We start from the raw sequence: 15,593 nt of genomic DNA, 5'->3' as shown, positions 1-15,593 counted from the left end.
AGCACTCTACTACTTGAGCCAAAGCGCCACTTCCAGCTTTTTTCTTTTTACTTATGCAGTACTCAGTAATCAAACCCAGGACCTCATGCATATAAGGCAAGCCCTCTACCACTGAACCACCTTCCCAGACCTAAATATGTATCTTTTGACATAAGATACCAAATCATTCTATTTGCAGCAGCTAGGATATGACTTAAATGTAGTGGGTGATAAAATGGCTTCTTTATTGAATGTTAGGAAAAGATGTAAGCAGTCCAAGAAAAGGGTGATTTGTTGTTGTTGTTGTTTTAGGGGCTTGAAATCTGGGCTTGGGCACTGTCCCTGACCTCTTCAACTCAAGGTAAGGGCTCTACCTCTTGAGCCACAGTTTCTGTTTTTCTGGTGGTTAAATGGAGCTGAGAGTCTGCGGGACTTTCCAGCCCAGGCTGGCTTTGAACAGCAGTCCTCAGATCTCAGCTTCCTTAGTAGAAAGGATTACAACTGTGAGGCACTGGCACCAGCCTAAAAATGAGAGACTTTTATAAAAGAAAATCCACCTCTTCACCTGTGTCTAAACCTCAGATATCACTATTAGAACACTTCATCCTTGACTCATTTCATCAGACATTTGTGAATTTTCTCTTTTCTTTCATGTGAGAATACTGTAGTCAATATCAACTCAGCTATGGGACTGAATCAATTGTATGGTAATTGCTAGCACCTAAATCAAGAACATTTACCTCAAAACAAATGAAACCCTCATTTGGAATAATTTTTTTCACTTTTTATTACAAATCTGTGCTTTACTACTTCCTAATGTGATATTAGAACTCCTAACAGAGTGATGATATTTTCTTTTCTTCAGCAATTGGCCTTCTCCCACATGTGGTCAAATATTTAAGAATTCAAAGATTTCCATTGAAAATTCATTAAGCTGATGTTAAAGAAAATGTGCATTTCTCAAAAAAAGGAATGTGGTCTGCTCTCTTCTTACAAGCACAGGACTTCTATGATTTATGTGTTCTACAAGGAATACTATTTTCCAATCTTTTTTTGACCAATTTTAGTCTGATCAGTCTTTCTGACCCTCTCTCTGGAGTCTCATTTCAGTCTGCCTCATCACAAATATTTTATTTATCATCGAAATTACTCTCAGCTTCTGTTTTTTGCCTGACTTCATGTAGGCTGTGATAGCAGCCTTGACTGGCAGTGAATACTGGAGTTGTTTTTTTTGTTTGTTTGTTTTTTTGTTTTTAGAGGTCTAGGATTACTCTTCAATGTATTAGCATCTCTGGGCCCCAGTGACCTGCTGGCCTAGAGTCAATGGGTTTTTCTCCTAAACATACAAAAACAGCTGACTAAATTCCTGTTTTAATTGTCTCAAAATGAGGCAATCTGGCATCCTTGGAAATCCAGGAATAATCATCTGTAACCACTTACAGAAATGGTCTATCAAGATGGCTTTTCAAGGTTGACTGTGAAAAATGTTCATTTCCAACTCACCACCATAAAACAGATCACATCCCTGGGAACAAAATTTTGGAAAGAAGGTTCGCCTTCCTTCCTTCTCTTATGATAGATCAAACCATAATATTCTGCAGTTGTGGCCAGCCTGGAGCACATTTTCCCAAGAATATTCTGTAATGTAAAAGAGGATCAACTATCCTCTTTTACTTGAAAATACTTGTCTACTACAGATGGATTTATATGGCTTATATCTGTTGTTATTTTCATTACTTCAAACACATGGATAATTTATATTGGGATTAGATAAGTGGCAAAGGATTTATGGAATAAACACTAAGTTTACTTTCATATATCCAATGTAATACACTTATCCTCTTTTGGAAAATTAAATCCAACTTTAAAACAATGTCAGAAATATAAAATAAGCCTTAATACGTATAATCTGGCACAGATACACCATCATTTACTCAGAAATTCAGTCTCTCTATAAATATTTATTTAGTACAAAATAATAAAAATTTAATTAATGAATATGACTTTTAAGTACCATCTGAAATACTCCTCATGTCTATAATTGCATATAATTGTATAGCTCTCACCTAGACAAGAATTTAACATGCATGTAGAAATCAAATTTCTAGAATATAAGCTAGATGAGAGGAGACATACTCTCATGTAAAGTGTGGTGAATTTTTACCACAATTCTGAACCGTTCCACCTAATACCAAGAGTCATGTGCAATAATTTATTATTTGATGTTAAGATGATTGCTAAGTTTAGAATACACTTTGAATTATTACATTAATTCACAGAAATGAAACAATAATGACATATTATTTGTTAAAATTCTAATGCTTGTCAATTTTACAATTCATAAAATATATTATTAAAATTAGTTTCACTTTCTTCTTTTCTATAGGTGCTGAAATTAAAATTATATATTTAACATTGAATATTAAGAAATCAATGATAAATAACCTACTATGAAAATGATATGCTATTAAACTGTGATTTGAATTATATTTCTAACAAATTGTGATGTAAATAACATTTAATAGAATTATGGGTAATATTTTTTATGCTTACCAGCTTATTTGTTTTCTAATTGTGTCATTTGTTATTGTTGGTTCAAGTCATCTCTTCACCTTAATTTTTCAGTTTTCTATTTTATCTATATTGCTTTGCTGATTGTGCATTTTGTTTTCCCTTTTCAGTGACTGACATTAGGCTGTAAATCTGTATGGTAGTTTATTACTTCCTATGGTAAAGTCAAATTACTGCTCTCCACAGCTGTTCTACTCTACTATACTACAGTACCTCCCCCACTCCCATCTCCTGTATTGCTGCTCTCATATACTTTATTTTAATTTAAATTTTATTGTCCAGGTAATGTACAGAGGGGTATAGTTACATAAGTAAGGTAATCAATTCATTTCTTTTCTAACTTTTTTACCCCTTCTCCAATGTCTCTCCTTCTTCATTCACAACAACCCCCCCAATATCATTTCCAACATATTGTCTTATGAGTACCATTGTTGCATAGGATCCCCCTTTGTCCTTTGTCTCACCATTTTATTTTTTTCCCTTTCGTTTCCCTAGTTCCCTAGTTCCCTAGTTATAATACCCAGGGTATCAAAATCAAATACAATGACTACAGGGGATAAACCATTGGTGGGTAAAACACAAAAGGATGAAAAGAAATCATGTAATACATTCATAACAACAACAATAAAGAACATATCCTGGAGTTCATTTCATTTAGAATCACCTTATATGGTTATAGTACATAGCTATTGAGTTATTCTGCTCATCTAATAAGGTTATACGTGATGTGCACAATAATGTTTCCCTTTTTACCCAATATTCCCACTTCTGGGCATTTAACCATGTGACCACAAAAAGACCACACTGAAGCTACCAGCACAATTATGTTTATCACAGTATTATTTACCATAGCTAAGATATGGAATCAACTCATATGCCTCTCAATAGATGAATGGAACAAGAAAATGTGACACACACACACACACACACACAGACACGCACACACACACACATACACAAATACACATACATGGAATACTATGCTTCCATCAGAAACAATGATACCACCTTATCTGTAAGGAAATGGAAGATCTTGGAACAAATCATATTAACTGAAGTAAGCCAGACTTAAAGGAACATAGGTCTCAAGGTTTTTCTTATTTGTAATAATTAAGTTACATCAAGGAAAATTTCATGTATTTTAATTTGACATTTTGTTCTATGTTGAGCATATATTATTGCTATATTGCTTGTTATTGTTTCCTTTTTTTGAGGAGGCCTAACATTTATTTAACCAATAAAGTGAAGTATGTAGGCACTGTTATCAGGTTTAATATAATGTATCTACTTAATTTTTTTATTGTGAAAATATTGTACAGAAGGGTTACAATTACATAGGCAAGCTAATGAGTACATTTCTTATCAAGCATTGTTGATTCCTCTTTTGTTTCCCCTTGCCATCCCTTCCTATAAATCCCCCTACCCTGTGCCAAAGCTGTAAAGTTCGTTTTTTGACATAACATCTTATACATCTCATTGTTGCAATGGGTCCATCTTTATCCCTATTTAAACATTTTTTTCCTTCCCCTCCACAAATTATACCTACATCAAATACAGTGCAAACAGGGGTTATACCGTGGGGGAGAGACATACAAAGCAACACAGAAATATTTTATAAATATGTTAGAAACAATAGCAAGAAAGATTTAAAAAAAAAGAGTTCTTATCTTGGTGAACTTTTCGCCTAACATCAACTTATCTGACCATTTCTGCTTGTCTCAGATATATATTAGTTGTTATAAATAAAGGAAACCATGAGATCTATGTTTCTTTGTGCCTAGGTTATTTCACTTAATATAATTTTTTTCAAGTCTTTTCATTTCCTGACAAATGGGGCAACAGGCCGTTATACTTAAAGAATTATGTTCATTTTATCCATTACTGAAGGAAGAACAACTGAAAGAGCAACCCCTATGAGGAAGAACAACTCCTACTTACTTATCATCATTCCTATGTAAGGCCAGTGTTGTCCCCTGTATCCTCATGTTGTACATTACAACTCTATACTTGGTCATCCTGTATATCTACTATCTTCTACACTGTGACCTAAATGCCCCAGCAATTCCACTTTGCTTTACTTTTTAAAAAAATTATCTCTAAATGATTGAGATTGGTGTGTGTGTGTGTGTGTGTGTGTGTGTGTGTGTGTGTGTGTGTGTGTGTGTGCGTGTGTTGTTGTTGTTGTTGTTGTTGTTTTACAAAGATCACAAGACAATATTTTTCTTGATTTGAATACATCTTTCAGGTTATTGTAAGTTGTGGCTAATGGGAGAAGTCTCTTGCTATTTTAAGTATGAAACAGAAAAATATATTTGTGCATGCACCACAGTTGCTTTATTATTCTGTACTTGAACACTTAACTTCGATTTTTATCTTGGCTGTTGTTGTGAATAATGTGAACAATAATGAACCACAGATATATTTATCAGTTATCCATAGAGAAATAATCACATGATCGGTGGATAAGATGATATTTCAAGTTTGCATTTCTTAGAAAATTGCATACTACTTTCTACAATGAGAATACTAACCTGTATGTTGACCAAGAGTGTAGAAAATTTCCTTTTTTCTACACTCTCACCAACATTATTACCTTCTGAGTTTTTTGAAAGGGCAGGTTTTTACTATGTGTAGTACCCTAGACTGGCCTTAGACTCAAATCCCCTTACTCCAACCTCTCCAATGCTTGGAATTACAAGCCTTAACCACCACACGAGGTTCCTCTGATTTTTTAATGAGTATAATAGTTATGAAGTAGTATCATATTAATTTCTCTAATGACTTCTGTTCAGAAAGCATTAAGCCAGCATAGAAGTGGTATTAAACATAATTTTGTAAAGACACTGGCCATTTTCAGGCTATTGGAAAACATGTCTATTCAGAACTTTTGTCCATTTTTAATCATTTCTTGTTAATCTCATCTTTAATCTCTCTATACAAAATCAATAATTAATTCAAGGTTTTAGAAAGAAAAAAATTAAGCAATTACTAACATTTTTCATTTTTCAATAACATGATAAATTGCTTAAATCATTTTCTGTTTACACTTGAGACTATATAACTCAATATAGTTAGACCTTCTATAAGACTATATGTATTTTATTTATTTTAAGATGATTGTTCTTCCAAAGCCTGCGTGTATAATTTCCCTTAGATTCTTTCTGTCTCATGTAGTTCAGATTTCAAATTGAAGAATAAATGTAAAGAAGCAAACAAAAAAATACAGTTCCTCTCATTTGATATTGCCTCTACAAGAATGAGGAAAGAGTTCATCCTCGTAAGGACCTATGATATAATACCAAAAAGAGAATTCATTCTTCTAGGTATTCCCTATTTTTGCAATGTAACTTAAACGAAGTAAAACACAATATACTTTTCAGATACTTTTACGTTTTATTAGTTTTGCACATTTTCGTATGGACTTCACCTCAGTCTACAACATTCCTTCATTATTCTGTCCCTGAAATTTTTATACTACCAAGACATAAGATAACCAGTTTGATTTACAGCATGAGAAGTTATCCAACTAGCTTCCTTAGAAACAGAGCATGGTCAATAGATAACATTACTTCTGGTTACTCACTACCTGTAATGGTTTCTGTAATACTTATTGCATTCTATTTAGTATTTAAAAAACTGCTGGCTAAACTCAACGCTCATTCATAGAAATTTATATTAAGTATTTCACAAGTTTTATTTTTCTCAATTCTTAAGGTAACATTTGCGATAATGCTAATATTATTATCATTCTAGTGTTGGGAAAAATTGTAACTAAAGGCACTAAGTGAATGGTCCAAAGACAAACAGTGAGCAAGGAAATAAGTTAATGTTTCCAAAAGTCTTTCAACAATATAAAAAAGGTAGGTAAAACCCCCATTCTCTTACACTCTCAATTCAATATTCATGTTGTCCAAGAAAAAATAGCATAACAATTACTGCCCATGGAGATTGTTTTCTGTTACAGTTTATATTCAACACAGACTGTGTTGGTAACATTGGGTTATCCCGAACAGAACTGAACTTATAAATTGAGGTCCAAAGATAGTCAAATTTCTTCTGTCACTCAGCTCCAATAGCCTTTTTTAAAAAGTACTAAAATTTTAAATAGCTTCACTTACTGTCTTTTAAGAATCCCAAAACGAAATAAGTTCACATATATTCACTCCAAAATGCTTTAATAGTAGGAGATGATAAAACACGCCCCTGAGAAGTAAATTTTCTCCTACTTTTAAAATTATTCTGAAAGCCTTGTGCTGGCTGGTCACTCCTGTAATCCTATCTACTGTAGATATCTACTCAGTAGCCTGAGATCTGTGGATAATAGTTGGAAGCCAATCAGGGCTAAATAAATTCATGAAATTATTTTTCAAAACTTATAATGAACTAGCAAACAGCCTGGAATGGAGATGTAGCTCATATAGTGCTCACCAATCTAGGGAGAGAAGGCCTAGCAATACCTTGAAGCACTGATTTCACTCTGAGCATGCTAATACACAAGCATCGGTGTGTGTGCACGTGTAGGTGCGTGCGCACACACCCACAGACACACCCACACATTTAATCAAAATAACATCATATCAGTGTTCTACACTAATTTCTTTGTTAATGATATTATATGGATAAAATAGAGGAAATAACTATTCCATCTCGGAAAATTTGTATACATATTTTAATTGTAAAAATACTTTACAGAGGGGTCACATTTACATGAGCAAATAATGAGTACAATTCCTAACAAGCATTGTTACCTCCTCCTTTATTTTTCCCCCATCGTCCCTACCCTCCCACCTCCACAAATACACCCCCCCTTCCCCGGCCTAAATTGTAAAGTTCATTTTTCAACAGAATGTCTTGTGCATCTCATTGTTACAATTGGTCAACCTGTATCCCTATTTAAGTATTTTTATTTCCCTTCCCCTCCCCAAATTAGAGAAACATATACATAGGATGTAGGGGCACCAACTTCAAATACAGTGAGAACAGGGGTTATAGTGTGGGAGAGGAACATACAAAGAAACAAAAAATATCCCATTGCACATTATAAGTACGTTAGAAACAATAGAGATAAAACTACTTGTTTCCCTATCTTGGGGTTCATTTCCCTTAATATCATCTTATCTGGTCATATGCACATGGCTTTTGACCTTTTCTGCTTATCCCAGACATATATTAGTTATTGAAAATAATGGAAACCATGGGACGTATGTTTCTTTGGACTTAGCTTACTTCACTTAATGAATTTTTTTTTCTAAGTCTTTCCAATTCCTAAAAAATTGGGCGATGTAATTGTTTCTGATGGAGGCATAGAATTCCATTGTGTACATATACCACATTTTCCTTCATCCATTCATCTACTGAGGGCCATCGGGGTGGGTTCTGTATCTTAGCTATTGTAAATAATGCTGCAGTAAACATAGTTGTGATGGTAGTTTATTTGTGAACATTTGGTTAAATCCCCAAAAGTGGGATTGCTGGGTCATAGTGGAGCTTTTTATGGAGTCTTTTGAGGACCCTCCATACTTTCCAAAGTTGACACTCTCACCAAGAATGCAGTAGGGTTCCTTGTGGCCACATCCTCTCCAGCATCTGGAACACTTCACGAATTTAGGTGTCAACCTTGCACAAGGCCATGGTAATCTTCTCTGTAATGTTCCAATTTTAGTGTATGTGCTGCCGAATTGAGCACAAAACATTTTATTTTTTTGGGTCCGGTCATGGGGCCTGAACTCTGGGCTTGGGCACTGTCCCTCAGCTCTTCAGCTCAAGGCCAGCGCTCTACCACTTGAGCCACAGCACCACTTTTGGCTTTTTGTTCATGCGGTGCTGAGAAATAGAACCTAGGGCCTCAGGCATGCAAGCCAAGCGCTCTACAACTGAGCCAACTTCCGAGCCCGCACAAAACATTTTTTATATATAAAGTGCAACTGATTTTCTTAAACTAGACAATTCAAAAAAGTAAGTTCAAAGGAATTTTCATGAAGTTTTAGAACCATGTATTTCTTACATAAGCACACATTTAAGAATAAAGTCAAGATTGACATGTCAAAAATTAAATAATTCCAGATAATTGTTGTTTGAGATGTGTGGGAGGAGGAATTCCATTATTCTATACAAGGCACCTGTCATAATGAACACTGCAGCAAGTGTTCAGGTTTGTTAAAATTTTAATGTTTTAAATGTATTTAAATTTGAGAATTTGCTTATATATGCCAAAATTAGGACGGTTTGGCAGGTCATAAAACTTTTCTATAAAGTATTTAAGATTTATGGTAGCAGATATATGCTACTAAGTATGTACATTTCAGAGTTTATAGAAACATTACTAATGAGAATTTGCAAAGGTTTTGTTTAAAGAAGCAGAGTGAAGAGTTAAGACTGTTAACTACACAGTTTCTGTTAAAACTTTAGAACTTCCATACATTACTTTATAAGTTCGTGAGGAACAAATGATGATATAAGCCATATAAAAAAGATGAGATGAGATGATCCATAAAAAGTAATCTTCGTGGGCAAATTTAAAGATTACTCATAGCCTATAAAACTCTTGTTCAACATCAAAATCTTAGCCAGTGTTAAATGTACAGGAATATGAGAAAATAGTAAAAATCTAATTTGTACTACACTTCAAATACTTAAAACACTGATAATTGTTTTTTTATTTTATTAATTATTAATATTTAATTATTAGTTTTCTTATTTGTAGCATTGTTTTCCTTGTAATATAATACAACTTTTTGTAAGTCGAAATCAAGAGTTACTTTGAGAAGGTAACTGGGATGGCCAAGCCAATTTTTAATAGGTGCATGTGAATTTACAAAGAGGAAAATAAAGAACAAAATATTTATTAAAAATTTATCAAGTACAGTCTGAATCAGGAGGGATGATAAATGTCCACACCTAAAATCTTAACCCTAGGCTGAAGCCGCGGTATTACAGAGTTCAGGCCACAAAAGTGAGAGGCTATGTTTTGTTTTGTTTTGTTTTTTATTTTGATTTTGTTGGTTATGGGGCTTGAACTCTGGGGCCTGGGTGCTGTCCCTCAGCTCAAGTCTAGCACTATCACTTGAGCCACACCACCGCTTTTGTCTTTTTCTACTTATGTGTTGCTGAGGAATCAAACCCAGGGCCTAATACATGCAAGGCAAGCTCTCTACACTGAGCCACCTTCCCGGCTCCTGAGAGACAGTGTTTTAAAAAATCATCTAAACATTTGCTTTCTGCATTGGGTTATATAATGAAATATATGAATATCTTTTTGTGTTTTTTGTGAATTGGTATACTTCTAAATTTATACTAACTTCAGCCACTTAATCCTTCTCAAAGTCATGAAATATCTCTGAGAGTTTGCTTCTGTGAAGATTGCTTTTGCATTTATAATTTCTTCTGAGTCATTTTTATTTTTATCAAAATCATTTTATATTTTATGTTGATGGGTTATCATACATCAAATACCTTCAAATGTACATGTAGAGTATAAAGATAGCAGTATGAATATTCTCATACAGCTCTTGTTTATCTTTTATGCATTTTCAGTATTATATTTTTCTCTCTCTTTCACTCTCTCTCATTTTCTCCCTTTCTCTTTCATGCTCCATGTCTGCTACTTATAATTCCTGCTCTTCTACTATTGTCCTTCAGGATCCACTGGTTTTGTGGGAACACGATAGGGACCAACAGTTTCCCTTGCATTCTTTAAGAATTATAAGAGTGACGTGATATTATTCTTTGCCATTCTAAATGGCTAAACAACATATCTAGGAATTCTTTTTCACTTTTACTACTATTATAAATTTTACCTCATAGGAATCATAGGAACGGATAAGATACTTTAACTTGTGACCTAAAAGTTCTTTTTTCTTTTACAAACAACCTTTTTCTTTGATTATCAATAAGTAACTACATGTAGTGAAAACAAACCTATCCTATGGAAAGTAGACTGAAGTTTTTCACAGAGATGAAAAACAAGGTAATGGGGGGAGTTCTGGGAAGATGGCGGAGGAGAAGCTGGAGGCTAAACAAGGTCTCGCATAGAAAGCAGTTTTATAGTTCCAGTGAACAGTCCTAAGCCAGAGAATCACACCAAGTGTGCCATCACAGGACAGAGAGTTAGGCCAGAGAGGAAAATCCAGGCAAGGAGACAGATCTGAGCTCTTGACAGCAGCTGCCACTGAGGCGGCAGTGGTGGCAGCGGAGGCCGTAGCCACCATACCTGCAATACGGAGATTTCAGGACGAAAGAGCCAGACATGGCAGGCAAGAGGATTCTATTCAACACCACCAAGAACCAACAAGGAGCAGATACCTTCATCCTACAGTTCACAAACCAGAGACAACCCAGGAACCTAATGTCCTCAGAGGAGGGAAGGCCACTCCTCCCACCCATTACCAGAGATCTCCATCTTTGATACTGACAAAGCTCAGCTGAGCTGCTAAATCCAACTCAGGCCTTGGAAGAAAACTAGAGTCATTTAGCAGGTCACAAGAACCTAACGGATCTTCCAGACTCAGCTTCACCCAGGGAAAAGTCACCCAGCTTGGGCCACCAGCCCCAGGAGTGGGTTTCTTCACTGGGTAATTAGAGCCAGAGGCTGCCCGTCCCTTTAGCAGCCTGGACAACCAATTGAAATTCAGTAAACATAAACCCTGAGAGTGGCTCCAGGCTGGGCTCTGTGAGTCTTTCACATTCTAGCCCCTCAGGGGAAAGCTACGGTTTGTTGAAAGTCCTCAACTCTACCCAGAACCTAACCTCATCACAGCATCTCCAAACTTGAGGAAACATCCATCTCCCTCTTTTGTGATACTATTGAACCATCCTATTGAACTAGTCTGGGAGGAGGAACACATAATCCTGGGTAAAGCAGAGCATTTTTCTGCCTGCTCAAACAAACTGACTTAAGAAACCAACCAAGCCACAGGAAAATCAAGCACCACAAGCAGACCAGAGACTCCAACAAGAGGCTGATTATGACACAAGGGAGATACAGGATGTTCTCACCCCTCCCAAAAAAAAAAATCAAAGAACTTTTTCTTTATTTTTTGTACCTTTTATAAAATTTTTTTCTAAAAGTATTTTTAAATTTTTAATTTTTACCTTTTTTGAAAAAAATTGTCTTCTAGAAACATTTTTTTCTTCCTCTTATAATTTACATTTTAGAGGTATATGTTTGTGAGTGTTTTTCTTTAATTTTTTTTTTACTTTTTTTCTTTTATGTTTAGCTCTACTGAACTTTTGATCCTTTTTTCTTTCTTTCTCATTCTTTTCACCTTTTCCTCTGTTTTGTTCTTCTTTGTGTGACTTAATTGCTGTTCTGTACAACCTCAGATATACCCGTAGTCGATTATTAGACCTTATCCCCCATTGTGTACACACTTAATCCACAAATTTATTACTCAATTCAAAACCTCTTGGACTTAAATTCCTTATTAGGAGTACTACCTCTTTATATCTATATAATATTTTTAAGTATCTTTATTATTAAGTTTTTAACATCCCCTTTATATCCCTCCCCTTTTCTCATTATATCCACATTCTTCTCTGAATATTTCATTTTCAATTATGCATAATTTTTAAGCATTGCAATTTTTAATTTTGTATTTTGTATTTATCCTTGTCTATTTTTTCCCCTTTCTCTTTCTTCTTTTTTCTCTGTACTTTCATCCTATCCAACCTATTTCATGCTTTAACATTAGGACTTAGTTAAGTTGTCTCCCTGTGCTTTCCCACATCTCTCTATTCCTATTTTTACCCACATCTCTCCCTAAACCTCATAATTTCTGGTTTGTCAAATTCTTCTTTGTGGTTTGGAGCCCATTAAAATATAGCTGTTTGATGTTGAATAGAGATATCTATTGAACTAGATTGTATCTGCAGACTTTTGACTGTGCAACTACAGACTTTGGTTGATACTTGCCTTAAGATAGTGTTCTAGCAGAAAACTGGTGTTACTTTAATGCCAAATGGGCAGAGAAAGCCAGAAAAACACAAGAAAAATGGCAAGTCCGGGTGTCTCAACTCCCAGTCATGATAATCAGGGGACAGAAGAGATAAAGAATAATACAGAGGAGAGTTCCCAAATAGCTCTACCAACAATGCTGGCAAACATGGTAAATGAAAAGTTTGAAAACATACAAAGGACTCTGTTTGAGCGTGATAGCGAGAGAGAGGTAGAAAACCAAAGGTCAATACAGGAAAATATTGAAAACCTACAAAGGACTCTGTAGGAGAGTGATAGGGAGAGAGAGGAGGTAAACCAAAGGTTAATACATGAATATCATGAGCATTAGGAAGCTACTCAGAAACTGATATAGGAATTGCGTGAGCAGCTTGAGAACACTAGAAGAGAAAGGCAGGAATGGCGTGAACAGGCAGAGAACACTCAAAGAGAACTACAGGAATGGCATGAATGTGAGGAAGCTTAGCAAAGAGTAATACAGAATTGAGAGAGCAGGATGAGAATACACAAAGAACACTAAAGGCATTCATGGAAACAATTAACAAAGAGCTGAAGGAAGTCAGGGAGACCACAAAGGGAATGGTGAATGGAACCCAACAGAAGGAATGGAAGTCCAAGGAAACCATATCCAATCAACTAAATGATTTGAGAATAAACACTGTACAACAAACTAAGGAAGTAAAGAAGTTCATACAAGATCTAAAACAAAGCTCCAACAAAGAACTTGAAGCCATCAAAGCTGACCAATTAGAAGGAAAAGAAATAAAAAACAAAGTAGAAATTCTCAAGAGCAGGTTAGACCATACAGAAGATCGAATCTCGGGGATTGAAGACACCCTACATATTATAGCGAAAGAACATACAACCATCCAAGACAAGTCCAAGAAATATGACAGATCTTTTCAACACTTGGAAGACATCATCAGAAGGCCTAATCTGAGGAAAATGGTTGTAGAGGAGCACCTAGAAACAGAAGTTAATGTTCTAGGAAATTTGTTTAACAGGATCCTAGTAGAGAACTTCCCAAACATGCAAAAAGATAGGCCTATTCACATACAAGAAGCTTTTAGAAGTCCAAATAGACCAGACTAAAATAAGACATCCTACCATCACATTGTAATCCACATAGGATCAATTCAGACCAAAGAAGAGATCCTTAAAGCTGTCAAGGAGTAAAGATTAATCACCTATAAATTGAAACCAATTAGAATCACGTCAGATTTCTCAGCAGAGACAATCAAAGCAAGAAGATCCTGGAATGATGTATGCCATGCCCTAAAGAAAAACAATTATCAACCAAGAATACTGTACCCAGCTAAAATCTCCTGCATAACTGAAGGCTAAATAAAAACTTTCCATAGCAAAGAAAAACAAACAATATTTGTCCACCAAACCAGCCCTACAAAAGATTCTTAAAGATGTCCAACAAGACCACAATAAAGGCCAAGAAACCGTACCCAAAATGAGAATCCAGGAACCATAGGAGGAATCCGGTTGCTGCAGCCCCCAAGAAGGTGGATTATATGGCAGGAACTCCCAAATACCTCTTAGTCTTATCTCTCAACATTAACGGACTTAACTCTCCATTTAAGTGACATAGACTGCCTAGTTGGATTAAAAAGCAAGATACTTTGCTCTGCTGCCTTCAGAAATCACATCTTTCACATAAAAACAAACACATTTTCAATGTTAAAGGCTGGAAAAAAATCTACCAAGCAAACAGTCCCCATAAACAGGCGGGAGTTGCAATCCTAATATCAGATAAAATAGACTTCAAATTAAAATTCGTAAGAAGAGATAAAGTAAGTCACTACATACTAATAAGGGATCTCTCCTTCAGGAGGATATTACAATTCTAAATATCTATTCGCAAAACAATGGAACACCCAAATTTATCCAAAAAGAAGTAATTTCCCTCAAATCCCACATAGATCCAAAGACATTAATTGTTGCGGATTTTAACACAACCACTCTCCCCACTAGATAGATCAACTAGGCAAAAACTCAACACAGAAAATGCAGACCTAAACAACTGCATAGATCAACTAGATTTAACAGAATATTTCACCCAGCAGCATCAGAATACACGTTTTTCTCAGAATTACATGGATCATTTTCTAAAATAGACCACATTTTAGGCCACAAAGCAAAGTTGTCCAAATTCAGAAACATTGAAGTTATACATTGCATTCTCTCAGACCACAAGGGAATTAAATTAGAACTCAACACCAAAAGCCACCAATGAAAGTCCGGCAACACATGGAGGCTGAACAACACACTGCTGAATCAGGAGTGGGTCATGGAAGAGATTAGAAAGGAAATTCAAATGTTCATAATATTCAACCAAAATGAGCACACAAATCACCAGTTCCTCTGTGACACAGCAAAGGCAGGGCTCAGAGGCAAGTTGATAGCTCTGAGTTCCTACATCAACAAATTGGAGAGATCTGAAACCAAAAATTTAATGACACATCTCCTTGAAAAAGGGCAGCAAGATAAACCCCAAACCAGTAGTCGGAAAGAAATAATCAAAATTAAATCAGAATTAAATGAATTAGAATCCAAAAAAAAACTATAGAAAGAATCAACAAAACAAAGAGTTGGTTCTTCGAAAAAATTAACGAAATTGACAGACACTTAGCAAACCTTATCAGAAAAAGAAGAGAATACACCCTAATAAATAAACCCCGAGATGAGAATGGAAAAAACACCACAGACACAACCAAGATTCAGAAAATTATAAGGGAATACTTCTCAAAACTTTATGCTAATAAGTTTGAGAACTTGACAGAAATGGACCTTTTTCCTAGCAAATATTGACATGCCAAAACTAAACCAAGATGACTTAAACCATCTTAAAAGGCCCCTAAGCATTGAAATAGAAACAGCAATAAGAGACCTCCATTCTAAGAAAAGTCCAGAACCAGATGGATTTACAGTAGAATTCTACAAGTCCTTCATAGCAGAGCTCACATCAATACTCCTCCAACTCTTCAATGAAATTGAAAGAGAAAATTCACTACTGAACTCATTCTATGAAGCCATCATAACCCTCATCCAAAAACCAAGCAGGGACTCGTCAATGAAAGAG

General features: G+C 35.3%; 1 non-coding gene across 1 annotated transcript; it reads right to left on the bottom strand.

Moving 5' to 3' along the window:
• Positions 1–8,130: 8,130 nt before the first annotated feature.
• On the bottom strand, positions 8,131–8,236 carry LOC138826323 (U6 spliceosomal RNA). Its single transcript, XR_011371672.1, has one exon. It is a non-coding gene; the product is annotated as a U6 spliceosomal RNA (small nuclear RNA).
• Positions 8,237–15,593: the final 7,357 nt, after the last annotated feature.

This window comes from Dipodomys merriami, unplaced genomic scaffold (genome assembly GCF_024711535.1).
Source record: "Dipodomys merriami isolate MVZ:Mamm:240054 unplaced genomic scaffold, mDipMer1.0.p SCAF_1411, whole genome shotgun sequence".
Classification (NCBI taxonomy): Eukaryota; Metazoa; Chordata; class Mammalia; order Rodentia; family Heteromyidae; genus Dipodomys; species Dipodomys merriami.
This window is presented reverse-complemented; position numbering and strand designations above follow the sequence as displayed.